This window comes from Lycorma delicatula, chromosome 8 (assembly GCF_047948215.1).
Source record: "Lycorma delicatula isolate Av1 chromosome 8, ASM4794821v1, whole genome shotgun sequence".
NCBI lineage: Eukaryota > Metazoa > Arthropoda > Insecta > Hemiptera > Fulgoridae > Lycorma > Lycorma delicatula.
In genome coordinates, this window is record NC_134462.1 from 11,853,337 (window position 1) to 11,869,893 (window position 16,557).

A 16,557-nucleotide genomic window follows, 5' to 3' on the forward strand; every position below is an offset into this window, starting at 1 on the left:
ACTACTCTATTATTGCTTATTATCTTGATTGCACGAACATGGCCTCATGAACCACTGACTGTGGTCCCTGGCAGTATGTATATCCCTTGGCCTGCAGAACCAATACCTACCTCATCCCTTTAATTGTTGAAGCGTAATTTTCATTGTCTGCGCAGTTACGTTTTTCTATAAATTCTTTTCCCGGTCCAATAACCCTTCTGGTCAAACAACAGCTTTTGAAGGTGCCATTGTCTATATTACAAAGAACAGATTGTTAAACAGACCTGTTACTCTGAGGAAAAAATTTCTTTTAGTTTCTTCTGGATTCTTCTTTTCATTGTTATTTTCTCTTTCTTTTTTCTTAATTGAAAGAAATCCGTTACCCTGGTCTTGTTACAATATATAATAAAATATATACTTAATGTATATAAATAATAATGTACAGGTGTCCATATAAAACGCAACCCAATCTTATATTGGTAGGTATTGAAATAATAAAAAGCCATATGTAAATGTAAATGTAATTGTAATTTTTATTATTACCATCCATTACCTTACATTTAGAGTAAATGTTGGAAGTGACCACCATCTTCTTGAATACAAGCTTCAATTCTTTTTACAGCGTTTCTTGCAACTTTTTTCAAAGTTTGTGGCTGGATATTTAATACAGCTTGTTCAATATTGACTTTCAAGAGTTCATGATTTGTTGCTATAGGCTTTTTCTTTGAGGTAACCCCATAGAAAAAACTTCGCCGCAGTAAATCTGGAGATCTTGGTGGCCACAAGCCTCGACCGATAACACGATTACCAAAGAATTCCTCAACGAAATCAGAAGTTGAACCTGCGTAGTGCGATATTGTAGCCATCAGTGCCTGTCTTCCTCTTCCAAGAGTGCAATGAACTGAAATAAAATATCCTGATATCGTTCTGCATTAATAGTGTACTCGAAAAAAATAGAACCGATTATTTTCTTCTTGGGCGTGTGGTGCGATATCGTGCACCACACGCCCAACTTCTGTGGTTGTAATTATTTTTCATGATAAACGTGGGGATTTTCAGCGCTCCAAATTCTACTGTTTTGGCTGTTTACGTAGCCGTCCAAATGAAACCGTGCTTCATCTGTGAAAAATAACGAATCCATAACATTAATTCCCTCACGCAGAAATCGACGGAACCGTTGACAATATTGTAGTCGTTTTACTTTGTCGGGCTCAAGAAGTCGATGAACCGTTTGAATGCGATAAGGTCGTAATTGTAATCGTTTGGTCGCCCGATGAACAGTTGATTTAGATAAATTAATTTCAGCGGACAAACATCTGAGCGATTTATTTGGCAAAGCGAGTAATCGGTCTTTGATCTCAGCGACAGTATCTGTATTCAACACTGACGCAGATCTTTTGTGTTCCTTGTTATTAACAGAACCGGTCTCTCTAAATTTTGCGACTAACCTTAATACTGATGATTTGTTAGGAGCTGGTTTATCTGGCTACTTATGGCGAAACAAATCTTGCACTGCAACCGCTGATTTCGTACTGAAGTACGACTCGACAATGAAAACACGTTCATCTAGCGAAAACATCATCTTGTCTCTAGCAATACACTGAACGTTATGATTGCATTGTTGTTACTATCGGTAGTGTTCTACTGCGTCGCCGCGATGTTCAGATGTTGGACGAGTCCATTTCAGTAACGAGTAAGGGAGTAAGCTTGACTTTTGAAATTTCATGGACGAGTGATTGATGGGTTGCGTTTTATATGGGACACTCTGTATAATTATGTTATTAAATATATAATAAAATATATATATATAAATGATAAAATAATAATAAAATAATAAGCATTTCATGCTATGTTTACTAAGGAAAACAAGGAGTGAAGAGGTTTCCTGTTGCATTCTTCATTAAATTAATTAAAAAACTGTATATCTGAAGCTAATCCCATCAAAGTGGAAGTGATATTCAACTCTACTAGTGTCACCTTCACTAATCACCACAGGGATTGGTTGTATATGGTTCTCATTCAAGACAGGGACTGGTTGAACATCATTATTCTCAGAAGCAGAAGCTCTGATTTATCCATCTTACATTAAGTGCTTTACATGTATCACAGACAAGAAAAACTGGAATAAATAAGAGTAAAAAAAAATTGCTATTTTATCCCATTTTGTTTTGAAACAGTGCTAAATATATATATTGCTTCAACTCAGCTGGGAAGTAATTACCCTTCAGACCTAAAATATAGTGCACAAAGTGCAGTTAATGAATTAAAAGTAAGAAACCATTACTGCACTATATTAAATTCATCGTGAATATAATATAATTATATGAAAAATTGTACTTTTACATGATGGCAGTAGGAAGATGTTAATTTAAAATTTTAAATTATTTATCAAAACACGATACCAATTGTATAATAAAATTCTTTAAAAAATTTACTTCAAGTCTTTGTAGTGACAAATACCTCTGAGGATAGTAACAAACACCATTTTTACTTTCCCAGTTGTGTTATATGCTGCTATAGCTGTAATGGGAAAGTATATAGATCAGTAAAAAAAAAAAATTTTAATTGGTATTTTTTTAAGTTTGTGTCTTAAAGAGACATTTAGAGATTAAAAAAAAAAATAGATTTAATTTAATTGTAAGTAATCTCAAAAAACTGTTTTATTGCAATGCACCCCAAGTCCAAAAAATTTATTTTTGTCAGACAGATGTTTGTACATACGTATCTATTTTGGCTTGTATTTGTCTTGACAAATTTTGTTCAAACTTGGTAGAAAGGTACTATCTCTGGGGGATGGGGGGAGAAGAATGTATTAAATTTTTGCAAAAAGGAGAAATGTTTTGATCCAAATAAATTAGAAATTTTTACTGTGGCACTTTAGCCAAAAATTTTTTTATCAATATCACAAATTATCAAAACATTTTATATTCACCCCCTCGTCAACTTATATCTTTTTCTTTTTTTACCTTTATCTTCCTTAAGAAAAGTAGTTAATGGGAGTATTTTGCACCTATACTTTCTACATCAATATAGTAGCCTGTTGATGTAGAAAATATAGATGCGAAAAAACTTCTTCCTTCTAAAGCAAGATATAGCTAATAAAAGAAAAAAAATAATCATTTTTTAGTAAGGGGGTATTAAATAACATTTTTTTAATAATATAGTCTTGATAAAAAACTTCAAGTTTATAAGAGAGAGTTTTGCTAAAGAGCTCCAGTAAAGATTTTAAATATTTAAACCACTTTAAAAACCTTTTTGCTCATCCCACTCCAATAGTCTGTGGTTACAAAGAATATTTTTTTAATTTAAAAACTAAAATGGCTTTTTTTAATTTTATTTCCAGCTTAACCTTTAGAACTTAGACAAAAGAGGTTTGGCAGATACATACCAATTGGTAGAAAATATTGAAATTATGAAAAATATATTAGAACTGATGGATTGTTTCAGAAAATTTTAAAACACAGAAGATGACAGTAGAAAATTTTTTCAATTTAAAACAAATTAAATTAATAGAAATTGCAAAACTGCGAAGGAAGATAGATTGAAGATAACATTTAATGATATAGAAAAAGCAATAACAGCAATTGTAGATACATACAGAAATAAGAAAATTTTGGGGAAATGAAGGCAAAATATGAATATCAGCAATCCAGATGGGAGATCATTGTTGTAAGTGAGAAAAAAATATATTGATTATGATTTCAAAGGAAATTACAAATTGAAGCAGAAAAATTTATTACACTCCATTTGCATTACTAAACAGTATAGAAGTTGAGTTCAACAAGTTACTTATCTATTAAGTCTAATAGAAAAATAACTTGTGCATAATTAATAGAGCAAATTAAGAGATATACCCTCAGATTTCTATAAAGGCATTATTTATTATTCAATAGAAATCAAGAATACTCGTAGTTAGAAATGAAAAAATATGACATTACAACTTTAACATCTCATGCTTGTAAATTACTTAAAAAATATATAGAATAATAGAACATGAGGTAAAAGATTATCTACTGGCTTATGACCAATTTGATTTTAGAAAACGAGAAATAATTAGTTTTAGAAAACAGGTTGGAAAAATCAGAGCTATGACATAGACATGACATTTACAGCTTTTGAAAAAGCATTCAATAATCTAGAATAGAGTAAAATGTTTAAAATTTTGAGTTAATAGGATTGAAGTTTTAAGAAAGAAAAGTTATTTATAATTTGTACAAGAATAAAGTAGATACATTCATTTCACCAGCTAAACTTTTATTATTAATAATTCTAAAACAGATATTACTTAAAAAATATCACCTGTATTAATTTTTTTTTTTTTTTTTGGAATCTAATGAATCATTTACTGATAATATTATCAAACAGTGCATATTTACAATATTTTACATTACCACTAGTATACATACCATTAATTCATTTTCTGGCTGCAAAATTACAAATTAATAGAAGTATGCAAATTTTATTGGAGTATTTTGTTGTACAGATGTTAAACTTGGCTCTGAAAAAGAAATATCTGTAATATTTACATATATATTAGACAATGGATGAAAAGATATATTGGAAAGAAAACCTGTTTGGATAGAATACATCTTGACAAGAAATTTGCAATAGAAAGAAAATAAATTGAGTGATCAAGAGAAAAAAGTAATAGGAAATGTGCTTAAAAGTAAACCAAGGCAAAGAAAATATTATGAGATGAAGGGATTACACAAGACAATTCTAGAAAGGTCAGTTCAATTAAAATTTGTCTAGGTGTGTAAAATTTTAAAAGGGAAGAAGCTGACCATGGTTTTATAATAGTTGATTAATACACTCTTTAGTACTACTTAAAATTTATATTACAGCTGATAATAGTAACAAAGTTAACTCCAGACATTGGAGCTAGTAATTAATTATCAATAGTTTTATACTCAATTTTTCCAGGAGAAAAATTTTTGTAAAATTTGAATTTTGTTATTGTTACAACAGTGGCAGCTCAGAAATAGGCCTAGTCGTTTGTTTACAGTGAGCATTTAAAAAAAAAAACTTTGTGAAAAAATGGAAATTTCCCGTGAAGGTTTTTGTTGGATGATTTTTTTTCTAGGCCTTAACAAAACAACAATGCCTCGAATCGTTTCAACTTTTTGATAACATTAGAAAAACTAATCAGAATTGGTTTGCTACAGAATTTCGTTGTGGTCGTGCTTCCGTCAGCGATGAATTTCGTGAAGGACGACCAAAATCGATTGTTTCAAGAAACATCGATGCTGTGCGCAACATGATTGAAGAAGATCGGCATGTGACTGATCATGAGATAAGAGGCCTTAGGCATATCGAAGACTACAGTACATTCGATTTTGCAAGAAAATTTAGTTAAGAAAGAGATCCTGTTCCCGATGGATTATGCTTAATTTACCCGAAACTCAAAAACAGGCTCGTGTCAGTTGGTGTGAGGAAATGCTCAAAAAGTCACTGAGAAAATGCAAAATCCATGTACATCTTCGTAACAGGAAACGAAACTTGGATATATTCGTATGAGACAAGATGTACCGAAACCAACAAAAGCGGTTCGTTCGCGAAGCACTTACAAGAAAATTATTGCTTGTTTCTCTGGTTAAACTGGATATGTAGCAACCATTGCTTTAGAGAATCGAATAAGAGTTAATGTTGAGTGGTATACAACAATTGTTTGCAAGAAGTCATCAATGAAATCAGGAAAAACAACCGAAAATGTCACATCATTCTTTATCATGCAATGTCAACACAGCACGTCAAACAATTGATTATTGGGTGGAGAAAAACACTGAATTAATGTCTCATTGTCCGTATTCAACTGATTTATCGCCTGACGGCTTCTTTTTGTTCCCAAATGTCAAACAAAAAATTCGTCGACAGCGATTTTCATCAGCTCAAGAAGCTGTTGAATCCCTGTAAAACCATGTTTTTGAGCTATCAATTTTTTTGAAAATTTTTTTTCAGAATTGGTTCGAACAGTGCAAAATTGTATAAATATTCAAGGTGAATATTTTGAAAAATAATAAAATGATTTGTATCAAAAAACGTTTTTCTGTCAATGTTTTTTGTAAAAACTTAAAAGGCGGCCCTCATATAATATTCAATGGATTAAAAAAAATAGCTGCCCCACAATTTGTCCACATGGATTAAGATAAACTATGATTAAACCTTGTGATCAGAACCGCATCTCGGAATACACAATTTATTATAAAATATCAAATAGATGTGATTGAAGTTCATATTAATTATTTAAAATATAAATGCATAAAATAATATAAGTTAATGTATGAAGAAACTAAATTTAGAAATAACTACCTAATAATTCACAATTCAGATGTTAATGAAAATTATTTGAATAATGTATTCTTTCTTGTAAGCCGAAGTATTGTGCTGAGTCAGAGGAAAACAATTCTATTGTCTTTTTTTTTGGTAGTAGAGGGAATTATTATTTTTTTAAGAATAAGTAACTTTTCCTTTTAGTAAAGGTTGCACATTCATAAATTTATAAATGTATACACAAGTATAAGTAAGCATATTTCATTTTTTTTTTAATTTTACATATTTTGTTATAACACACTAAAGTAATTTAAACTAAATTAAAAATATATTTGTTTTTGAATGATTTAAATGATTTCTAACAAAAATAAATAAATCTTAATTTCAATTTTATAGTTTTTACGAGTATTAAAGTAAGTTTACCTGCTCATTAACTGGAGTGTGAAAATTTATTTAGGAGAGTAAATACCCCTCTACATAGATATTTTGAATGTTTATGCAGTTTCTTGGAAAACCATATAAATTTCTTAAACAAAAAAATTGTGATCATTGTTACTTGTATTCTTTACCAATTAAGAGAACACTTGTTTCCATTTCATAATTCAGAGAGCCTCACGTCTTTAAAAAAACATTTATGGAAGTCTTTTGTTAAACAAATACTTACTTTGGTAAGTACACCTAACATTTTAAAACACACTGGTTAAAGGATTAATGATTATTGTTTTCCTTTAAAAATTTTGTTATCAGAATTTTATGCTTTTTCTTTTTTTTTTAATTATGTGGGGAATAGAAAGAGGAAAATTTTATTTGATAACAGATCTAGTAAGATGGTCGTAATATTAATATTTTTTGTTTACAGTAAAAAATGTTCTTTGTTTAACGATAACTTTTTAATTGATGATAAATTCAGTTAACTAATAAATCTTTCAAAGTGAAAAAAATGTATAATATAGATCTAATAACTATATTTTATTCCATTTAGTCATTTACATGTACCTTGTCATAATCTTCACTGATTATTATAATTATTAGGTGGTTTCTGTGAATATAGAGAGGGTGTATAATAATACCTTATTATGCAATTTTATATCATTATACTTAATATTTTAACTTTGCTGAAAAAAAATAGTTTCTTAGTTTAGTTTTATGTGTGATTTTGTTTGGAAATATGTTAAGTACGAGAGTACTTAACATGAAATTTGAGTTATGATGAAATTTGCTTTACACCATAAAGTAACAGCTGTAAGGTTGGTGTATTCTCTACTTTTTTATCTGAAGTTTCTGATCAGTTTAGAATTTTTAACATACTATAAAATTCATTAAAAAAAATATAATTGTAGGGAAACTGTAATTAGGTATAAGCCTGTAATTTTCATACAAGATAAATGATATTCTTTACATATGTATTAGAAAAACTAATAAAATACAGGATGTTTGACTGAGTGTTTTGAACGAGGAAGATGGGTAAGACAAGGGTGCTGTCTATCACAAACCTTACTTTATAATTAGTTGAGAGTTTGATAAAAATGCTTTGGAAGAAGGGGTCAAGTTAGGAGAAAAAATAAATTATATAAGCTACACACTTGACATAGGCTTTTTAGGAGGTAAGAAAAGGATTATTCAACAGACGATTTCAAACGTGCCGAGCTGTATAATTTGATGATTATATTTTCTTTACAATTAAGGTTATCTAAAATAAAATATAATAAATAATTCAATATGTACTACTACTGGAATGTGTACTATGTAATATCTTGAAAGGAAAAATGGATAAATAATAAATAAACAAAAAGTAAGGATTAATAATAAATTGGTTCAGAATCAAGTTTATTACTTTTTTAAAATTATTTATAATAAATCGATTGTGAGATCATTATCTGTTGTCCATAAGTATGAGGTGTTTTGGCTTACATTTAAAAAATTAAATTTGTTAACTTATTCTTGTTTTTATATTTATGAATGTACAGTCTTTGCCAAAAAAACAACAAATCCACTTTTACCAAACAAGACAATAGAGCTGTTTTCATATAACACAACGTAATACTTCGGCTTAAGTGAATAGGCGCTATTATTCTTCCTTTGTCATTTTTAATAAATTGCCAAACCATTTGAAAAATCTTCCCACCAGTTTATTTAAAATACAATAAGAAATTTTCTCCTACAAAAACAATATTACTTTGTTAATGAATTTATAAATAATATAATTAAAAAAGAAAACATTAATTTATCTGAATTATATTCAAGATGTACATAAATATGTACTCAAAATAATTTTCAATTGCAACATCTGAATTGTGGATTATTTTCAGGTAATATTTTTATAGTTAATGAATTTATCTTAACATTACTTAACGAGTTTGTATTTTAATAATTAATATGTACTTTAACACATCTAATTCTTATCTTAGAGTTTACTTTTATATTTATAATTTATCTTTTATTGATGTGATCTACATAATGTATTTTTATATTCGATTAGAATAAAAATTTATTTATTTATTTCTCTCTCCAGAAACAACAGGCCTATACCCAATTACAGCTTATCAATTTTTTTTGTGACTGTTTAGAAATGAATCTTGTAGTATGTAAAAATTGCCAAACCTTACTGGAATTTAAATCCAGAACCTTCCAGATGAAAAGCAGAGATGCTCCACTCTGCCATAGAAAATTGGCAGTTTGATCACTGAATCATAAATTTGTACTTTTCACTTTGGATTAAGTATTACACACAACTGAAATATAAAAACTTATGACCATAATAGTTATTGAACATAAATTGAATGGTAACTTCTAAAACTTCAGAAAATATTACTTTCGTAATTGAGAGATTTTTTATTTAATACAAAAAATATTGCATGAATGCTTGTTTTAAGGTAAATACAGTCTTGGAAAATAACAGAAGAATGTATATATGTATGTCAGCTTATTTTTTGCTTGATATTTTATAACTGAATGGATTGATTTGGATGAAATTTAGTATGATGATTTCTGTATAGGGGGCACTAGTGCTTTCTACTTCTGATCATAATTGGTCAAGGTAGCGGGGAGATATGTTCATATCTCCCTGCTATCTTGATACAGGTTCTGGTATCTCAAAATTTTACTCAACGGATAGGTAAATTTTTTCATATATTTAATATACTTTAGATAGCTAAGATATTTCTGGTGATGTTTGGTGCTTATTATTCAATCCTCCTCTCTAAAGGGATGGGGCAAAAAATATTTCTTTATTTTTGTGTAGTTTCTGAACTTAATCATATTCTTTTTTATGTTCTTTCCATTTTCACAGATTCCAGTCTTTTCTTATTTCATTTCCATACTGACCACATTCTGTGATCCACGTATCACAAACTTCCTCATGTAACCTTCTATTTACATTTTAGTTTTATTTTCAACCAACACATTACTTCTTTCTATTGCACTTAGTAATAGCAAAACACATTTTAATAATTTTATTCTTCTACTAATAATCACTTAGCCTAGCTCAGAATGTTACTGTATTTCTTTTTATCCTTTACATTGTTTTCACTGCTGATGTGTATAAAAACTAAGAGTAATCAGGTAGGTTCATTACTTCATTTTATTTTGAAAACAAATGGAACAAATTTAATGATACCTTATTATTTGATAAGTGATTCGATAAATGGAAGGTCTGAATCAAGATGTCTGAATCATCTTTATTTATTCAGGCCTATAGATAGTTTAATTTCATTTTCATGAAATGATTAGACGAGTTACATATTTATTTATAAAGCAACAATAGGCTGACACCTAGTTACAATTACTGATGGATGATAATAAATTTTGTAGCAAGTGAAAGAAAAGATGTTAACCCGTAACCTCCAGATCAAAGCTTATGTATAAGCTTTACCAGTCCAGGGATGGACGTTTTAACTTGTTAATTTCTTAATTAATGGTTCTAATTAGAAACTAATAAGGCTTGCTTGCAGGGAGATAAATGGAAATCACTATAAAACAATACCACGCACTGGATCATTGTTTCCTGGCTCAATGACTCTTAGTTATTTTATTGTGTTTCATTGAAAAAACAAGAATATTAAGATTAATTACAATAAATGGGTGTTGATGTGTTAACCATTCAAAGAAAAAGCAAGTATTTAACTTTTGTTTAATCTCATATGTAGCACAAGACATAATTTGGTTAATTCATAATGAATTCAATAAGCTATTTAAATAAGATTTTCAGGAAAAAGAAATAAATAATTCTGGTAGAAAATTAATCCAAATTTTTTAGAGAAATAAACAGAAAGCCTGCAGAAGTGAATTCCTTCTCTTTAAAATCGATTAAAACTGATAAATCACTGTTTGGCATGTTGCTGTGGGTATATAAAATAATGTTTTTCATACAGTAAACTTCATTAAATTCTTGGTATTTTCTTAGAAGTAATAATTATACAAAATTTGTTTGACATAAATCTATTATCATTTCATCAAACTGGTTAGTACAATACTAGTTTCATATTTACATCTTTTACCTCCATGTTTCTTTTAGAATAAAGCAAATTGATATGATAAAAATTGATAAATTAATCAATAGTAATTGATATGTACTATTGATTAATTCTTTTGTAATTAAATAATTTTATAACCAGATTATAATCTTTTAATATTGAGTTAATTTAATTCGCGAATACATAAATCATTAATGGTGAAATTATATATTTTTAAGGTTATTTACGATATACGACCGTTTGTATATAGTCGAAGAAGTTAGTTTCGGTCAAGTACTGTAATAAAATAAAAATCAGATTTTATTGGTAATTTTGATGTCCAGTTATACTCCCCGTTATCTATTTATATGAATTCGATATACTCCCTCCATTGTCACTAGTTCTGCCCTAAAACCTTGTCTGTTATTACGAACTTCACCCTATCTGTGTACAACACTGAGAATTTTTTTCTGTGATCCATGTTAAAACTTTTCTTAAATTCTTAATAACATTATGACTTACTTCTTGAAATGGATTAATTTATTATTGTAAAAATTTGCCACACTTCAAAAGATATCCAACTTTAAAAAAAAAAAACCTATAATTAACTACACAACACTTAGCAATCAATAAATGAACACTGAATATCTTGACTTCACGGAAGGTACATTTATACAGGTTCATGCTTTCTTACATGATGTTATTCCACAAATAAATTATTTAAATAAATAAAATATTTTAGCTCATATTTAATATTGTTAACATAAGAAAAAAAATGGACACAGATTATGACTAAACTAATGTTGTAGTAAGCTTCAGTACATTTTCTTTTACAAGTTGTATTAATTACACGACTCATTGCATTACATCATCAGTAGCCATTTGTTTAAGTTGAGATATACTATTTCTTATTACTAGAAAAAACAAATGAGCAACATATTACCTCATTACTTTCAGTTTCTTTTTGAAAGACATTTTATTTGATTTTGCAAATTCAGCCAACAAAAATTTAAGTTTTTACCACCTAAAAACCCCCCAAAAAGGTATTTTTGCTAAAACATTGATATACATTTTTTTCTCCTAATCCCAATGCAGTCCTGGTTTCAAATCTGCACAGCTACTTTATAATATAATGATGAATATATTTTTCATAAAAAAAGATCAAGGACCTGTTTTTTCTGAAATTCACAGTTAAACGCTAAACATGACAACCTTGAAATAAAGATTCATGTAAACATAGGCTTGCTATATATTATATGAAAGAGTATCAAATAAGCTTTAATTAAAGTTCAACATTCTACCTTAATAAATAACAAACTTATTTCAATCTAACATTATTGCCGCTAGTCAAACCATTTTTCAGCAAATTTGAAGGGCTCTACAAACAAAACGGTTAATGATAGGGATCTGAAATTCAGCATTTTCTCACAACTCTATCAAAAGTTAATTCACAAAAAATTTCATGAACATCCCAGTCGGTCACACCTAGTTGATTCAACATGGAAGGACCCGTATTTTGAATTCTAATCTTATACCAGGTAAATACATACCAGATTATAAAAATATAAATTTTATACAAAATCTACTAAATGAATTTGATTTCAAATAATATTAATTTATTCTTTATATCACCAAAAAAAACTTGAAGCTTTTACATGGAACATGAAAATGGAATTTTGTAGTGTAAGAAAAATACCATGCTTGATTGGGATTTGATATTCATCATCGTAAAGAAAGTTTTCCAGAGGAATTACAACAATGTATTAAGAATATTCTTAACTGTCATATACCAAAAATACTTATACAAGAAGTGCAATTCTCATAGTGTTTTTCTGGTGTCTAATTATCACTATTATTAATAACAAAATGCTCCATAAGCTACCTAAAAAATATAAAACTACTTGTTATGAATAATTATTTCTGAACAAAGTGTGTGTAATACTCTTAGTCATAAAAATCAATTATTAAATTACACTGTTAAAGTTAAGGAATCTTTGCCAAATGATTACAAAAATTTTTAAATTTGCTAAAAAAAAATTTACGATAGGTCTTAGCCATCTTATATGCTTTTGGAAAAAAGTATGCTAATACTGAAGAACAATTTGCTAAAAAAAATTGGGGAGTGTCTACTAACAATGATCTTTCCTAGACTAAATTACATTTAACTGTAATGATCTCTGCAGTAAGATTATTTTAACTGAGAATGATGTTGAAGTGGTCATCTGATGAATTAATGATTCCTCTTTAGTGAAGAAATGCTCTGCCATTTTTGTGGTTTTTAACTAAGCTCTTCAACCATTCATTAAGTACTCTACTTTTTCCTAGTGTTTGAAAAATTTGCTCCATATGCCCGTTATTTAAAAAAGGTCACATAAGATATCAATAATTATCACCCTATCAGCAAATGCAATGTTTTTGCAAAACTCAGAGATAAGTTATTTTATAATAAATTACATCTTGCAAAAAAAATTATAGTTTCTCTAAACAACATGGTTTTTTTGGAAGGTAAATCTATACAAACAAACTTGTGTGCAATGGGCTAAATGAGTATTATTATCTTGATGCAATTTATACTGATTTTCGCTGTGCATTTGATTTAGTTAACACCAAACAACTTATTTAAAAATTTGCTGCGTGTGGACTTAACAATAAATTGTTGTCTTGGATACACTCATTTCTTTCAAATAGAATTCTGTATGTTGAAAAGATAATTTTATCTGTAAGCCTATTTATGATAAAGCCAAGGCATTCAATTGGGTTCTCCAGGTTTCCTAATATTTACAAATTATATTAGTTTAATTATACGCTACATATACACAGAAGATGTATGTACATTCACATCTCTGAGTCACCATCATGTCTAGTTAGTTCATCATATATTTTTTATTAAATTGAATGATAACAAAACTAAATAAATAGAATCTTAAATTAGAGTTTTGTCAAATTTCATTGCAACAAAGAAATATATGAGAAAAAAATAAAGGGCATAATAATATTATTTTCCACTTAAATAAAGGATTAAAAACAGTATTTCAATGCAATTAAAAATTTCAGTCTAACTGCTAAAAATGAAAGGAATATCCAAGAACTGAAACAGAAATAGGCCAACAAATGAAGAAATCTTGTTTTAATTTTTTTTTAAACAAATTTATTATCTATGGAATATTACAAAAGCTATTAAAAATATATACATTTTATTTTTTTTAATGTGTATTTGCAATTTGTCCAACTAGTGAACAATAAACCAAATTCTACCACGGTCCAATTAAATGAGGATGATCTGTAATCTTTTACACTCAGGCCTACCATTCCTGAGACATATGGTTAATTGAACCCCTACCACCAAAGAAAATTATTATTGTGCACGGTTTAGTTTTTAAATCCGTATAAAAGCAACTAACTTTTATTAGGTTTGAACCTGAGAATCTTTGACTTCAAAATCAGCTGTTCAACAACTGATTTATCAGTTAACCACTAGACAAACTTGGTGGGATAAATATATACATATACACGCACACACGAGTTAAGAAATAAACTACATGTAATCCAAAATTTATTTATTAGGTAATAATGAAAAGTTAACACAGTGGGGCACCAATTTTCCAGATGTCCAACTAACTACATTACTTAAATTCAGTCTAGGTAATTTAAAAAAAAAACTAACACATTATTTGAAAAATTTAAACACTATTGAAATAAGTATTTGCTTCAAAAGGACTTTTTTTTAATCAACGTTTATTTTACTGGATTAGCAAAAACAATATGTATATTTAGGCCTTTTTTAAACTAACTATAAAAGAAAATTTCTGCACATTCCTTTTTAATACCACATTACTGTTTTTTTTCTTACAATACATATATTCAAAGTTTTATTTTATATTTTAGTTTTATTGAAATACATTTATTTTTCTATATATTTTCCTTTGTGCATTACAGATTAAATATTAGAATGATATGTAAAGTATGTATAATAGCCGTTTTTTTTTTTTAAATTACCCTTTCCAATTAACCAGCTTTGGCCTCGCAAAGGTCCATCTGGGTAATTGGTATTCCATTGAATACAAAATCTAATACACTTACCCTTTCATTTTCAACTTTTACATTTTCTAATTTAACCAAGTTGGTCTCTTCAATTGCTAAAGAATCTTTTTCAATATCACTACTAATAACATCTAGTGGTTCCTCTTTCAGTTGTACTAAATCTACTTGCTGTAATAAAAAACAAAATATGAATGCTACAAAATAAATATGTTTATGATTATTTGTATAATTTATAAAATAAAAATAAATGTATCTCTAATTCACTCACCATACACATTAACAGTGCAGCCACAGTTACATTATTATTAGGTGAGTGTAATGTGCAAGGTTTTGTGTGGGAAAACCAGTAAAACACTTGTAAAACGTCTCCTAATATATTTACCACAGCTACCATACACGTCATTCCATGTTAAATCAACAAGGCACACAACTTGAGCAACTGGTTTTTTTCATAAAACTGAGTAATTAGTTTTATAACAAGACTGCAATGAATATTAATTAAGTCAAAATGATGTTGAAATTCATTTCACTTTATGCTTAATAGTGAAATTAAGTTAATAATTGTAAGTAAAACAATAAATTTCAGACATTTTTAAATGATCATATAAAAACACAAGCATAAAACATATGTACTGAAAAACAACTAAACAAGAATGTACTCAAGCGATAACCTCAAGGATATGAGATTGAAAAAAATGTATGCAAACTATGAAAACATTGTTACGACCTTAAACAAGCTTCAAAGTGTTTGTATAAATACTTAACGTACTTCTTATAACAGTGTGTTCTAGAAGAAAGCAAGAATGATCCTTGCATGCATCACATTAAGAAATTGTGGTGTTTTTCATGTTGATAAGTCTTATTATAAGTCCTTCTTCAAAGATCATGAGCATAATAACAAAGTTAAATTCTGAATTTGAATTATAATCACATGAACTGGACAATTATCTTCGGATAAAGATTACTTTAACGGAAAAATTTATACAGATAGACAAGTTATGCAATAGATATGACCATGCAAAGATAATTTTACAAAAATATAGTTTTGACAACTGTAAACCATTACTTTTACCACTTAAATTTGGTTGTAAACCTGGAAACTCTCCTCTAATCTCCCGGTGGACATTACAGGGAAATGGTTGGAAACTTAAATTATTTAGCTTCAGGCACACACACCAGACTTAAGATTTGCCTTAATTATTCCATCTAGAGCACAGTCAGGCAATAAAGGACCATTTTAATTTGGTAAAAAGGAATTTTCAGATATTTGAAATTATTTCTGAAGATACAGTAAAACAAACAGTAGAAAATTGAGGCAAACAGTGATGTAAACTATGTTAGTGACAAAGTGACTTCAAGATCAACTAGTGGAACTCTCCTTAATTCTTTAAAGACCACTTGACAGTTTTTCATCAGGTTCAGTTTATGCTAAAAGACCAACAGCTGATTTTTTGTCAATCTCATTTTGAGCGAGAAAGATGAACTGATGAAATTTCATCAGTATCAAAATGTTGTTTGTACTGATCACATGTTTGGGTGTCAGGACAGTCCACTTGAGAGAGGTTATATTTGTTATTGTTGAAAGGCAAACACAACAACGCAATTAATATTCAGATGGTAAACAAAAATAATTACTTTGAACTTAACAACTGTTTATGCTCTTATTTTTATAGAACATTTAATCATGTTTGTTAAGTAATATAACAAACAAACAATTGTTATTGTATTGAGTTGGCTGTGGAAATCATAGTTTGTTCAGAATGAAAAGGAAGCTTTATTTTATTTATATTACAATATTGTATTTATTGGCCTATGG

General features: G+C 28.5%; 1 protein-coding gene and 1 long non-coding RNA gene across 3 annotated transcripts in view; one reads left to right on the forward strand and one right to left on the reverse strand.

The window, feature by feature from the left end:
* The window catches only part of Snx16 (sorting nexin 16), a 38,680-nt gene extending 35,237 nt beyond the window's left edge, over window positions 1-3,443 (forward strand). Inside the window, exon 8 of the mRNA XM_075372881.1 lies at window positions 3,323-3,443. The gene's annotated coding sequence lies outside the window, so the exon portion shown is untranslated. The remainder of the gene's footprint in view (window positions 1-3,322) is intronic.
* A 951-nt stretch (window positions 3,444-4,394) lies between these two features.
* The window catches only part of LOC142328978 (uncharacterized), a 39,695-nt gene continuing 27,532 nt past the window's right edge, over window positions 4,395-16,557 (reverse strand). Inside the window, exons 4-5 of one of the 2 annotated variants that reach the window (XR_012757396.1) lie at window positions 14,781-14,909; window positions 4,395-4,477 (exon numbers count right to left, since the gene is read on the reverse strand). This is a non-coding gene — a long non-coding RNA (uncharacterized LOC142328978). Of the gene's footprint in view, window positions 4,478-13,915; window positions 14,910-16,557 lie in introns of those variants that run through there. The other variant, XR_012757395.1, reaches the window with a different exon arrangement.